We start from the raw sequence: 14,035 nt of genomic DNA, 5'->3' as shown, positions 1-14,035 counted from the left end.
AGTCTCACCTTTTCCCCCTCAGATAATTGATATGTTGAAGATTGGGTGGAGTAGGGATACCCCATGACTAGTGACATCACACGCCACTCTGGCAAGATCGATGTGACTTTGTGTCAGGAGGTCCAGGAGAATGTAGACAATCGGGGAGACAGAGGAAGAAAACTGTTTATTGTAGGCTGGGTCAGGTGCAGTGTGCTTCATTGCATACATACATACTTACATTTATACATACGGTACATACCTATAATATGAAAAGAGCGTGTTTCTGAAGTGTAAGTGCCAGATCACAACACAGTGACACACATGCAGGGATTTTTGCACACATCAATAAAATTCTTATTTTCTTTTCAAAACGTTTTTATGTGTAGTTATCTGATACAATGGTACATCTCTGATTAGGAGCACCTGTCATCATCTCATAAAATCACATTTTTAAAGAAATGTAAAGCACACACATGAAATATCAATTTAATATTTGAACAGTTGCAAAAGAACAATACATAAACCCTGTTTGTGGTGACTTATATGCTATAAGCTGTTTTAAGAAGGCAATTACACCAAGCTTTGCTTTTTTTAGTAGGAGGGCTTTTTGGTTCCTTTTATCCCCCTATACATTCCTAGTAGTTTGGGTCACCCTGAGCTGCTTGGTTACTCTGTTATATGCTATATGAAAGAGATTACTTTTATATAGGCGGTGCATCCATAATGTCATGTGGAATCTGTGAGATGATCTCTGATGTCTGTAGGCATCTGCTGTATGCACTATGCGTTATGACAACCGGCAATTTTTTGAGCAATGAGTGATCGGTTCCGCGTTCTTGTGACTTGGGTACAGGCGCACGATTACGCGAACAATGTTTGGCGATGCGCAGCATTAATGACCGTCGGGTGGATTGGATATTTAACCACTTGAGGACCGCAGTGTTAAACCCCCCTAAAGACCAGGCCTTTTTATTGTTAATTGGCCACTGCAGCTTTAAGGCCAAGCTGTAGGGCCGCACAACACAGCACACAAGTGATTTCTTCCCCCTTTTCTCCCCACCAACAGAGCTCTCTGGTGGTGGGGTCTGATCGCCCCCCCTGAGTTTATTTTTTTACAATAAGTATTTATGTTGGTTTATGTTTTTTACTATACACCTTTTTTTTCCTAAACTCCCCCCCCCCCCCCCCCCGCCAGCCAATCCTGGCGATCGGCTGTCATAGGCTTCTGCCTATGAGAGCCGATCGCTCTCTTGTCCCCTTGTCACACGGCTGTCCCCAGTACAGCGCTGATGATGATCGCAGCGCTGTACTAACTGTAAAGACGGCGGTTTCGCCATCTCACAGTCTCCCGAGCTGCGATCGCCGCTCGGAGACTGAAGGCGGGGCGGAGCTCCGCCCCCCGAGCTGGAGATTCCTGCGTGTGATCTCCTGGAAAATGCAGCCCCAGGACTTGATGCCATTGAATTGGCGTTAGGCGGTCCTGGGGCGACCACGCCCATGGCCATGGAGTGGTCTTCAGGTAGTTAGGATGACCTATTAAAGGAGACCCCTAGATGCAGTGGTAGAAAATGGCTGCAGATGTTCGTCGAGTCACGCGCATCTCCTAGGGAAGCGAGGCAGCAGTGCCGTGGTGCTGAAGGACAGCGCAAAACCTCGCTCTCCATCTCCCGGGATATGGGTGTATCGCTCATGCTTTCGCCTGACTAATGCTCCCTAACGACCAGCCATCGCATGAACGAAACTGCCAATAGGTTTTGCGGGTAATCTTCGTGTGATGGCCAGGTGATAAGTAGGCTGCATGTGCAAGCTACTTATCACCTGGAAAAGAATATGGTCCATTGGTGTCAATTCATCAAAGGCTGTTTGATATAAAAAAAAAAAAAAAAAAAGTCGGGAAAATACTGCATTCGGTATTTTACACTTTTGTGTGCTAATTCATCAATATTTTCACAGGTGCGGTAGAAGTTTGGTAATTTACCGAATCACATTGTCGGTAACAGCAGAAGAGTGTGTGCAGAGACAGCGTTACAATAGTAAGAGGCATCCCGACATCCCTTTAGATGTACATGTTTTGTTATACTGTTTGTTATACTGCCTCTGCTCTCTTTGAATCTGTCCATTAGTCTTTCTTAAAGCGGTATAAAACCCTGACATAATATTCAATAAAAACATGTTTTCCTACTTTTGATATGCCATACGGCTATCATATTTGCTTTTGTGTATAAGTAGTATTATTCATTTATAAATTACAAGTTCCCAAAGTACACTTTTTTTTGCTTTGAGATCTGCCTTTGCATTTTATTTATAACTGTTTTTTTCATCTTGAAAAATAAGCAGAAATGCTTTTGGAGTGTCTGTCTGTGTTCAGGAGAGTCTGCAGTGACAGAGAAGTGTTTACATTCCTTACTTGATACAATTAAATACAACATAACATTATCTCCAGTTCGGATGCGTCCAGCTTTCCCGGCAGGAAGCTTTGAAGTCCTGTGTTTAACCCTTTGAATGCTGTTCTAGTAAAAAAAAATGGTGGTAGTGTATAATATGCTGTAAATAATGTTTTAGAGGAAAGTAAAAATGCTGGATTTCATTCCGCTTTAACATTTTATTTAATTGCCACACCTTAGAAGAACTTCCAGGAGACATTACACATGCCCTGCTTAGGTGATTTCCTCACTAGCTCCCCGCATCTTCAAGCAGGAACCTAAGAGGTTAAAGGGACTCAGAGCTGAATGTAATAAAAAGATTTATACATACCTGGGGCTTTCTCCAGCCCCATCCGCTCGGATCCCTCCCACACCGCCATCCTCCGCTGTCCGCAGCTACAGGAACCGGGTCCCCGCACTTCCGTGAGTCGGCTCCAGTCTGACATAAGAGAAGTGTGCTCTTTGCGTATATTTCCAGCAGCCACTGGAGAAATATGTAGAGGGCGCACTTTTTCTGCATAGACTGGAGCCGACTAATGTAAGTAACGGGACCCGGTTCCCGTAGCGGAGGTCGGCATGGGAGCGATCCGAGCGGATGGGACTGAAGGAAGCCACAGGTATTTATAAATCTTTTTATTACATTAAGCTCTGGTACACTTTAAACTGCCGAAGGGAGGCAGCGGAAGCCTCTTTTGTTCTCGTGATTTCTCTGCTCACTGCCTGAGGTAGAAAAGCTAGACTCGCCAGAGAAGCCTGCGGGTCCTATCAAAATGCATCATTTGGACTTGCAGGAGACGGGCTATTTCTATTGGCTTCTGCTCCTGTCAATCATAGGTAATCGTCTCTGCTTCTGTGAGTCCTGCACTGATTCCGACATAGGAGAACTGCTGGTAATGGAACTATGATTTACCGCATGCTGTAACCTTGGTAAATGACATTTACTGACATGTGTTAAGGTATTTACTGCACAAGTCAGTAAATTACTTCACTGCTCTGTAATTTCAGCTTTTCATGCGATAACAGCCTTTATCAATTGACATTTTCCTAAGTGCTCAGTAAAGTCAACTGTTTTCAGCACTACCGAATGTGGTAATGTTTGATGAATTGACACCATTGTCTCTTACCGTATACATTATCTACAAAAAAAAAAAAAACCCAGCCAATGGCCTCAATTTTGGTAGCCTAGTGTGGTAAAAATATATTTGTCAGGAAAATACTGCATTCAATATTCTCCAGGTTTTTTTGGGGAAATTGAAAGATTTTACCGTATGTGACCATTTCTTGGTAATTTCCCGAAAGTGTGGGATAAAGTTCAGTAAATGTACACTAAGCGTGCAGTAAAAATATGTACAAATGCAGAAATGTCTTTACCGAGAACTATCTATTGTTTCTCTGTAAAATTGTTGGAAAGATCCATTCCTGAAGAATTGTAAAGCTGTAAGCAGCTCACCATGCCCGGCGCTGCTTTGTTCCTCTTAGTATTCGATTCCAGCATACTACCTATTTCATCATAAAGACTAACAATTATTCCTCGACTGAGATGGAAACGTATTACAATTTCAAGATCAAAACCAAAACGATGGCATCGAATGAAAGTCAAAAATAATCTTTTTTTTTTAAGATCAAGAACAACAAATGATTATCCCGTTTTTTTTCGATAGAAAAAACAATCAGACATGTTGGAAAGATCTATATATGTAATCATTTTTTCCGGATATACTGACAAATTGAACGATCATGTATTGTACCTCAAAAATGCCATTTTTTGTCATCTAACAGAACAATCAAATGAAATGATCTAATTGAAAAAAAAAATGAAAAAATTGTACTATGTATGGGCACCATTAGATGCACTTCAGGTGTACTCTCTGAACTGTAATGCTATAATATACATATATGCATACATACATGATACTACAGCCATGTAACTGAACAGTGCCACTTAGTGGAAGAGTGTATAATGACATTAGATTCACTGTGCAAACAGATAATAGATATTGTAAACATACTACAGGCAGTAAGAAGCTAATAAAGCATGCAACTTTGTATCAGACTGTATGCAGCTTGGAATATGCTCCATATAAAACTGGCAGGAAGCGCCTTTCGTTTGATTGGCCCAATTCCAAACTACAGTTTGCAGCACCACAGCAGATGAAGGTGGTAAATCCATCAATAACTGTATGTACAGTAATGTAACTTCCTGGGGTGAATGAAGTAAAACTACTCACATTTCTTAGGTGTGCCTTGGCTGAAATGATCATTTGTGATCACGTTGGCTAGAAATCTACAATGTCTACTGGCGTTTCGTGGTTATCGCTAAGGAGGTTAAAATAACTTTTGCACTCTACAGTTGAAAAAGTACCATAACGTAGGTGAAAAGGTTCTGCTGAAATTATACTGTATTCTCTTGCTTGCTGGCGGCTTAACAGGCATTTTATTTATAATGTGAAACTGTCACCTAGTAGAAAAAAGTGAATTGGATCGTCCCATTATGGGTTGTTGTGCGCATTTGTTGCATGTAGTGAATGAAGCCTGAGGATAGATTCACAGTGGTCACTTGTATAACACACGTGTTATAATATATATATATATATATATATATATATATATATACATATATATATATATATATGTACTGGTGTGTCCTGAGAGCCAGTGGTAACCCAGGATAGTGTTTGTAGTGTCATCTAGTGGCCAAAAAGTAAAATTAAAGTAAAACAAAAATAAATCAATCTATTAGTAATTAATAATTTATTAAGCTGCTTTTTTCCTTGTATTTCCCTATACAATGCATAGAAAATATAGTAATTACACCCCCCAAAAGCCTAATTTGTGGTGAAAAAAAAACAAAGTATAGATCATTTAGGTGTGATAAGCAGTGTTAAAGTTATGGCCAAATGAATGGGAGGAACGCTGAGGGGAAATGACTCTTGACAGTAAGGGTAAAATAGCCTTGTTCACATTACAGATTGCCAGCGCTATCGCAAGCACTGGCGATTTGGTGAGCGCTTTTCAAAGCGCTTTTCCCTGCGCAATAAGGGTAAAATAGCCTGTAGGGTTAAGGCATTGCTCACATTACAGATCGCCAGAGCTACTGCAAGTGCTGGCGATTTGGTGAGCGCTTTCCAAAGTGCTTTTCGCTTAAAAAAGTGCTTTTCTAAGCGCTTTTGCTCAGCAATCAATTTTCTCACTATCTGACATCAGTCAGGAAGTGAACTCTTTGACCTGGAAATTAATAAATACAATTTATTTATTCATTAAAGCCCTCGGGAAATTGCAATTCAAAGCGCTTCTTCAAGCGCTTTGCAATTTTCCTATACTTTCTATTGAACACAAATGCTCCAAATATTGTGCAGGAGTCGCGTTTGCGATTCAATAGAAATCGGATCTCTTATGTGAGAACACCCACATAACCATTGCACTAGCACTTTTAAGGCGATTTTTAAAATTGCCAGCACTTAACCTGCCTGGCGTTCTATTAAGATCGCCAGGCTGGCGACCGGACGTTTTTTTTTTAATAAAAAAAAAACTATTTCATGCAGCCAACTGAAAGTTGGCTGCATGAAAGCCCACTAGAGGGCGCTCCTAATCCGTACTTCTGATCGCCTCAGATCAGAAGTAACAAGAAGGGCCGCGATGAGCGGCCCTTCTTGTTTTGCTTTACGAGCAGAGTGACGTCAGCCGACGTCCTGATGTCAGCCGCCTCCGATCCAGCCCTTAGCGCTGGCCGGAACTGTTTGGTCCGGCTGCGCTGGGCCCGGGCGCCTGGGGGGACCCTCTTTCACCGCTGCACGCGCGAAGTGCCGGCAAAGTGCCGGCTGCGTGTGCTCCTTTTTATTTCGTAAAAAACGCCTGAGCAGCACCCTCCGGCGTCTCTGGACGAGCTCAGCTCATCCAGAACGTTCAGGAGGTTAAAAAAAGAGCGAAATCGCTCATAGTGTGAACAAGCCCTTACAACCCACTATAGCCAGACAACCAGCATTACCTCAAGGACCAGAAAGTCAAGATGGCAACAACTTTAGCTTCCATTTAAGGGCCGTGTCACAAACATTTGGGGCTATGGCAATGATTGTGGTACAGCGCAGCAGGTATGGAAAGAATGCCTCACTGATTCGACCTCACAGCGATAATAAGCAGCGTGACTTATGGGGGCGGTTGAAGTGCAATCATATAACAATCGCACCACACTAATGTGAAAGGAGCCTTAGTGATAGGTTGACTTCAAAAGTGCCCATTTAACTACTTCTACTGCAGTATACATGGCCATTGGCTTGCCTACAAAAAGTCCACCTACAGGCCCCTGGCTCACTCCCCTCCCCTAGTGCCTCCATCCTTCCTTCCCTACACAGAGTCCCAAGCAGAGCTTAAATGAGAGGTTACTCATCCTGCTCTCGGCATTCCACTGACAAGAGCTCCCTTCAGTGAGGGGCACCTCTAGCTACTTAATACTGAGGGTACCTCTGGCTACCTAATACTAAGGGACACATGTAGCAACCTGTGATGGGTAAGGGACGTAAGGGAGAAGTGACCAGCCAGCCAGCGCACTTGCGGTGCAGTTTAGTGGGGGTTTGTAGGTTCATGAAGAGTGAAGTCTAGGGTGTCAGGACATCTGTGCCTATAGCCTCCTGTGCAGTAAATCTGGGCCTGTAACAGGGTAAGTAAAGTTTTTTTTTGTTTTGTTGGTTCTCTTCACATGGTAGTGCCTTTGGTTGAGTCGGCCAGTTGTTTCCTACATCAAGTCATTTGCTGGAAATGTTACAGGCAGGCTCATAATGGATGATTGCATCCAATGCTATAAAGCAGTCTCTGCTTCCAATTAGTTCAGCACACGTTCCCAGTTTGTGGCAGAATAACGCTCCCATCTGTCTCTGTAGGCTGGTGAATGCCGTGAAAGTCAAAAAACAAGACTAACAGTATATGTTCTAGGAAACAGCCCACTCATGTATCCTGTAGTGCTATTGTCTTGTGTATTCAATGTATACTATTAATATATATATATATATAACTCAGGCTAACTAGACTAACTCCAATGTACCTTTCTTGCTAGGTCATCTAGAGGATTTTACAAGTTGGCACACTGACATTTCCCATACACAATGTATTGTGTGGCTGCACAATGTGTTGAATTATCAAGAGACATTAACCATTTCCAGACTGGACAGCTCTGGCTGCTTTAAGACCAGAGCTGTCCGTGCTCTTTTTAGTACTGTGATTGCTGTGATTGGCTCACAGCAATCACAGGATCAGGAGCCAATGAAATTGGCTCCTGATGATTGAACACCAATGAAATTGGCTCCTGACCAATGTTCGGAAGCTTTGCTGTCACCATAACAGCAGTGCAAGAGGGGGCAGGAAATGAACAGCAGTGGAAAAGGCAAGAGCGACAAGACCCCGCGGTGGGGATGATTTAAATCTACACCCTAGCAGGAATAACCGGATACCATTAGGTTGTAGATTTCAAACATCAAGGAACAGGTTAAGGGCCGGTTCACATGGACGTCTGCTGAGCTTTTGCTCAGCAATGCATTCAAATGCTTTTAGGAAGCCTTCAAGGCTAGCGGTTAGGGTCCCTACACTGGTTTGCCGGCATGTAACGTCTCTGAAAGCAACATGTTGCTTTTGAGATGAGACACCCTGATCTACTGCCAGGCTTTCATGAAAGCCTGCAGAACCAGGTTCTAAACGCTCCCATTCACTTAAATGGGACAGTGCTGGATCCCGAAAAACGTTGCAGGCCAAACGTTGCGTTAATCGCCGGCAAACTGCCTGTCTAAGCCAGCCCTTAGGGTAATTTCTCTCCTGTAGCATAGCTACAGTAGCTTACAAATAGGTTTTTAGATAGTACCAGGAGTAGCAAGAACAAACACGCTTTCAGGGGCAGAACTACAAATCTTGCCCCCCTCAAACAACTGCTCTGTTGGGTCACACCTCTTTCCCACACCCCTTTAGTGACCCTCACAATATTCTTCTATCATCTTTCAGGGGTCATGTTAAAAAAGTACAGCTACCATGCTCCCCTCCTTCATAACTGTGTGGCTGCATGATTTCCCTCACCCATAACTGTGTGGAAGCATGACTCCCCTCACCCATAACTGTGTGGCCGCATGACTCCCCTCACCCATGACTGTGTGGCCGCATGACTCCCCTCACCCATAACTGTGTGGCCGCATGACTCCCCTTACCCATAACTGTGTGGCCGCATGACTCCCCTCACCCATAACTGTGTGGCCGCATGACTCCCCTCACCCATAACTGTGTGGCCGCATGACTGCCCTCACCCATAACTGTGTGGCCGCATGACTCCCCTCACCCATAACTGTTTGGCCGCATGACTCCCCTCACCCATAACTGTGTGGCCGCATGACACCCCTCATCCATAACTGTGTGGCTGCCATGACTCCCCTCACCCATAGCTGTGTGGCCGCCATGACTCCCTTTGCCCATAAGTGTGTGGCCGCATGACTCCCCTCACCCATAAATGTGTGGCCGCATGACTCCCCTCACCTATAGCTGTGTGGCCGCCATGGCCCCCCTCACCCATGGCTGTGTGGCCGCATGACTCCCCTCACCCATGACTGTGTGCCGCCATGACTCCCCTCACCCATAACTGTGTGGCCGCCATGACTCCCCTCACCCATAGCTGTGTGGCCGCATGACTCCCCTCACCCATGACTGTGTGGCCGCATGACTCCCCTCACCCATAACTGTGTGGCCGCATGACTCCCCTCACCCATAACTGTGTGGCCGCATGACTCCCCTCACCCATAACTGTGTGGCCGCATGACTCCCCTCACCCATAACTGTGTGGCCGCATAACTCCCCTCACCCATAACTGTGTGGCCGCATGACTCCCCTCACCCATAACTGTGTGGCCGCTTGACTCCCCTCATCCAAAACTGTGTGGCTGCCATGACTCCCCTCACCCATAGCTGTGTGGCCGCCATGACTCCCTTTGCCCATAAGTGTGTGGCCGCATGACTCCCCTCACCCATAAATGTGTGGCCGCATGACTCCCCTCACCTATAACTGTGTGGCCGCCATGGCCCCCCTCACCCATGGCTGTGTGGCCGCATGACTCCCCTTACCCATAACTGTGTGGCAGCATGACTCCCCTCACCCATAACTGTGTGGCCACATGACTCCCCTCACCCATAACTGTGTGGCCGCCATGACTCCCCTCACCCATAGCTGTGTGGCCGCATGACTCCCCTCACCCATAACTGTGTGCCGCCATGACTCCCCTCACCCATAACTGTGTGGCCGCCATGACTCCCCTCACCCATAGCTGTGTGGCCGCATGACTCCCCTCACCGATGACTGTGTGGCCGCATGACTCCCCTCACCCATAACTGTGTTGCCGCCATGACTCCCCTTACCCATAACTGTGTGGCCGCATGACTCCCCTCACCCATAACTGTGTGGCCGCATGACTCCCCTCACCCATAACTGTGTGGCCGCATGACTGCCCTCACCCATAACTGTGTGGCCGCATGACTCCCCTCACCCATAACTGTGTGGCCGCATGACTCCCCTCACCCATAACTGTGTGGCCGCATGACTCCCCTCACCCATAACTGTGTGGCCGCATGACACCCCTCATCCATAACTGTGTGGCTGCCATGACTCCCCTCACCCATAGCTGTGTGGCCGCCATGACTCCCTTTGCCCATAAGTGTGTGGCCGCATGACTCCCCTCACCCATAAATGTGTGGCCGCATGACTCCCCTCACCTATAGCTGTGTGGCCGCCATGGCCCCCCTCACCCATGGCTGTGTGGCCGCATGACTCCCCTCACCCATGACTGTGTGGCCGCATGACTCCCCTCACCCATAACTGTGTGGCCGCATGACTCCCCTCACCCATAACTGTGTGGCCGCATGACTCCCCTCACCCATAACTGTGTGGCCGCATGACTCCCCTCACCCATAACTGTGTGGCCGCATAACTCCCCTCACCCATAACTGTGTGGCCGCATGACTCCCCTCACCCATAACTGTGTGGCCGCTTGACTCCCCTCATCCAAAACTGTGTGGCTGCCATGACTCCCCTCACCCATAGCTGTGTGGCCGCCATGACTCCCTTTGCCCATAAGTGTGTGGCCGCATGACTCCCCTCACCCATAAATGTGTGGCCGCATGACTCCCCTCACCTATAACTGTGTGGCCGCCATGGCCCCCCTCACCCATGGCTGTGTGGCCGCATGACTCCCCTCACCCATGACTGTGTGCCGCCATGACTCCCCTCACCCATAACTGTGTGGCCGCCATGACTCCCCTCACCCATAGCTGTGTGGCCGCATGACTCCCCTCACCCATGACTGTGTGGCCGCATGACTCCCCTCACCCATAACTGTGTGGCCACATGACTCCCCTCACCCATAACTGTGTGGCCGCCATGACTCCCCTCACCCATAGCTGTGTGGCCGCATGACTCCCCTCACCCATAACTGTGTGCCGCCATGACTCCCCTCACCCATAACTGTGTGGCCGCCATGACTCCCCTCACCCATAGCTGTGTGGCCGCATGACTCCCCTCACCGATGACTGTGTGGCCACATGACTCCCCTCACCCATAACTGTGTTGCCGCCATGACTCTCCTTGCCCATAACTGTGTGGCCGCATGACTCCCCTCACCCATGACTGTGTGGCTGCCGTGACTCCCCACACCCATAACTGTGTGGCCGCATGACTCCCCTCACCCATAGCTGTGTGGCCGCATGAATCCCCTCACCCATGACTGTGTGGCCGCATGACTCCCCTCACCCATAACTGTGTGGCCGCATGACTCCCCTCATCCATAACTGTGTGGCCGCATGAATCCCCTCACCCATAACTGTGTGGCCACATGACTCCCCTCACCCATAACTGTGGCCGCATGACTCCCCTCACCCATAACTGTGTGGCCGCCATGACTTCCCTCGCCCATAGTTGTGTGGCCGCATGAATCACCTCTCCCATGACTGTGTGGCCGCTATGACTCCCCTCACCCATAACTGTGTAGCCGCATGAATCCCCTCACCCATAACTGTGTTGCCGCCATGACTCTCCTTGACCATAACTGTGTGGCCGCATGACTCCCCTCACCCATGACTGTGTGGCCGCATGACTTCCCTCACCCATGACTGTGTGGCCGCATGACTCCCCTCACCCATAGCTGTGTGGCCGCATGACTTCCCTCACCCATGACTGTGTGGCCGCATGACTTCCCTCACCCATGACTGTGTGGCCGCCATGACTCCCCTCACCCATAGCTGTGTGGCCGCATGACTCCCCTCACCCATGACTGTGTGGCCGCATGACTCCCCTTACCCATAACTGTGTGGCCGCATGACTCCCCTCACCCATAGCTGTGTGGCCGCATGACTGCCCTCACCCATAACTGTGTGGCCGCATGACTCCCCTCACCCATGACTGTGTGGCCGCATGACTTCCCTCACCCATAAGTGTGTGGCCGCATGACTCCCCTCACCCATAGCTGTGTGGCCGCATGACTCCCCTCACCCATGACTGTGTGGCCGCATGACTTCCCTCACCCATGACTGTGTGGCCGCATGACTCCCCTCACCCATAACTGTGTGGCCGCCATGACTCCCCTCACCCATAACTGTGTGGCCGCATGACTCCCCTCACCCATGACTGTGTGGCCGCATGACTCCCCTCACCCATAACTGTGTGGCCGCATAACTCCCCTCACCCATAACTGTGTGGCCGCATGACTCCCCATGACTTTTCTCAGTTCATCTCTTACACACTGCATGATATCTTCTGAGCAAAAAAAAGCATTATCCAGGCATGCATTAAATGGCAGTAACACATGTTTCTTTTTTTAAATAAAGTGCCTCAGCCAACTTCCAAAGAGACAGTGTGATGCTGAGCAAGGAATATGGACACTTACACACACTAATTCCTTTGTATGATGATGGCTCCTAATGTAGGAAGTCAACAGTTCTATGTACATTGCAGTTCTATGAACACTGCGCCAGGAATTCATGTCCAGACAAGCAACCACATCCGCCAACCTTTGCCTGTAATCCGGCTGCCTCGGCCGGCTTTAATGTGTACAAGGCGTTACTCCACTACCCCGCCTTCCTAGTGATGTTTAGCTTAGCCTATTTAGTTATGCAGCCTTCTGCCCCAGAGCACTCTGGGAGACCAGGTGTTGCTTCTGCTCACTTCAGCTCACACAGCAAACAAAAATTCCACTGTGATTCTCCTTGCCAGCAGTAAAGATGTAGCCATCTGTGATAAATTTCAGTATGCAAATCAGGGCAAGGTTTTTCCAATAGGCAAACCCTGACTAAACAATTTATAAGTAAACATTTAAAAATATAAGCAATTCTAATCAAGTTACATTCAGTAAAGCTCCTCTCTAACAGGAAATAAATATGGCGGCTTCTGTATCCCTCTCACTACAGGCCCATTTTAAACGTGTTGGCCCTTTAAGATGAGGATTCACTTTAAAGAGGTTCTGTGGCATGTTAAAAATAAACCAAACTGACACTTACCTGAGGCTTCTATCGGCCCCCTGTAGCTGTCATGTCCCGCGCCGACCTCCTACGATTATCCGTGCTCACTCCTGCTCGTATCGTAAACTTTGTACTGCACCTGCGCAGTAAGCTCCCAGAGACACGAGCTGGAGCGTGCACTATTCGTCTTGTTAGATGAATAATTGACCGGTGCCATCGGCGGAAACGGATGATCGTAGGAGGACGGCGCGGGACAGTCAGTCAGTTTGTTTTATTTTTAACATGCCACAGAACCCCTTTAAGATCTGTCAGAGTGGTGGCTATCTCCTGGGTGGAGAAAATGAATGATGGAAAAGTTTTGCTGTTACAAGTTTTCCTGACTATAGCTGGGTTCTATTTTAGGGATTTCAGTAGACTAAAAGTAAGAGAGCATAGTCACATGACTCCAGTTTACAGAGGAATGGGCTGAGTACAGCACAGAGCCCCCTTTGTATTTGGTGACAGGTCACAGCACAAGCTAGTAAAAGTATATTGGAATGATTTAAAAGGAGGTTTCTGTCATTGTGCATCCCTCCCCTTTTCCATTTAAGAATACTACTATTTAAAACTATGTTTTAGGGCACTTTCGACTTTCTAAACTGAAAAAAAAAATATCTCACTTTGGGCTTGATTCACAAAGCCGTGCTAACGAACGTGCTATGCGTTCAGCACATAATGTTACGCGCGTGAAGGTTTACGCGCGTAAAGATTTACGTGCGAGCGCTAACGAAGGTGTTTGCAACGTTAATGCGTGCACTTGGCTGCGTTAGCTTGCACACTTAAATCTTTACGCGCGTAAACCTTCACGTGCATCACATTGCGTGCTACACACATAGCATGGTCGTGCTATGCATTAGCACGGCTTTGTGAATCAAGCACATTATCTTTATATAGTTCAAGGATTAGGGCCAGTGCACACCTAAAAGCGCTAGCATAATCACAAACGCTCATCGTTTTTACAAGTGATGTTAGTGATTCTAGGCATGTGCCTAGCGATTTTCTAGGTATGCGTAGCAATTTTTGGAGCCTTTTGGTATAGCAATTTTTTATTTTTTGTACATCAGAACTGGAAGTGTACAGCTTTTGTTAAAAAAACGCTTGGAAAATTGCTCTGTTCTAGCAGTT

Source organism: Hyperolius riggenbachi, chromosome 11 (genome assembly GCF_040937935.1).
Source record: "Hyperolius riggenbachi isolate aHypRig1 chromosome 11, aHypRig1.pri, whole genome shotgun sequence".
Lineage (NCBI taxonomy): Eukaryota > Metazoa > Chordata > Amphibia > Anura > Hyperoliidae > Hyperolius > Hyperolius riggenbachi.
This window is presented reverse-complemented; position numbering follows the sequence as displayed.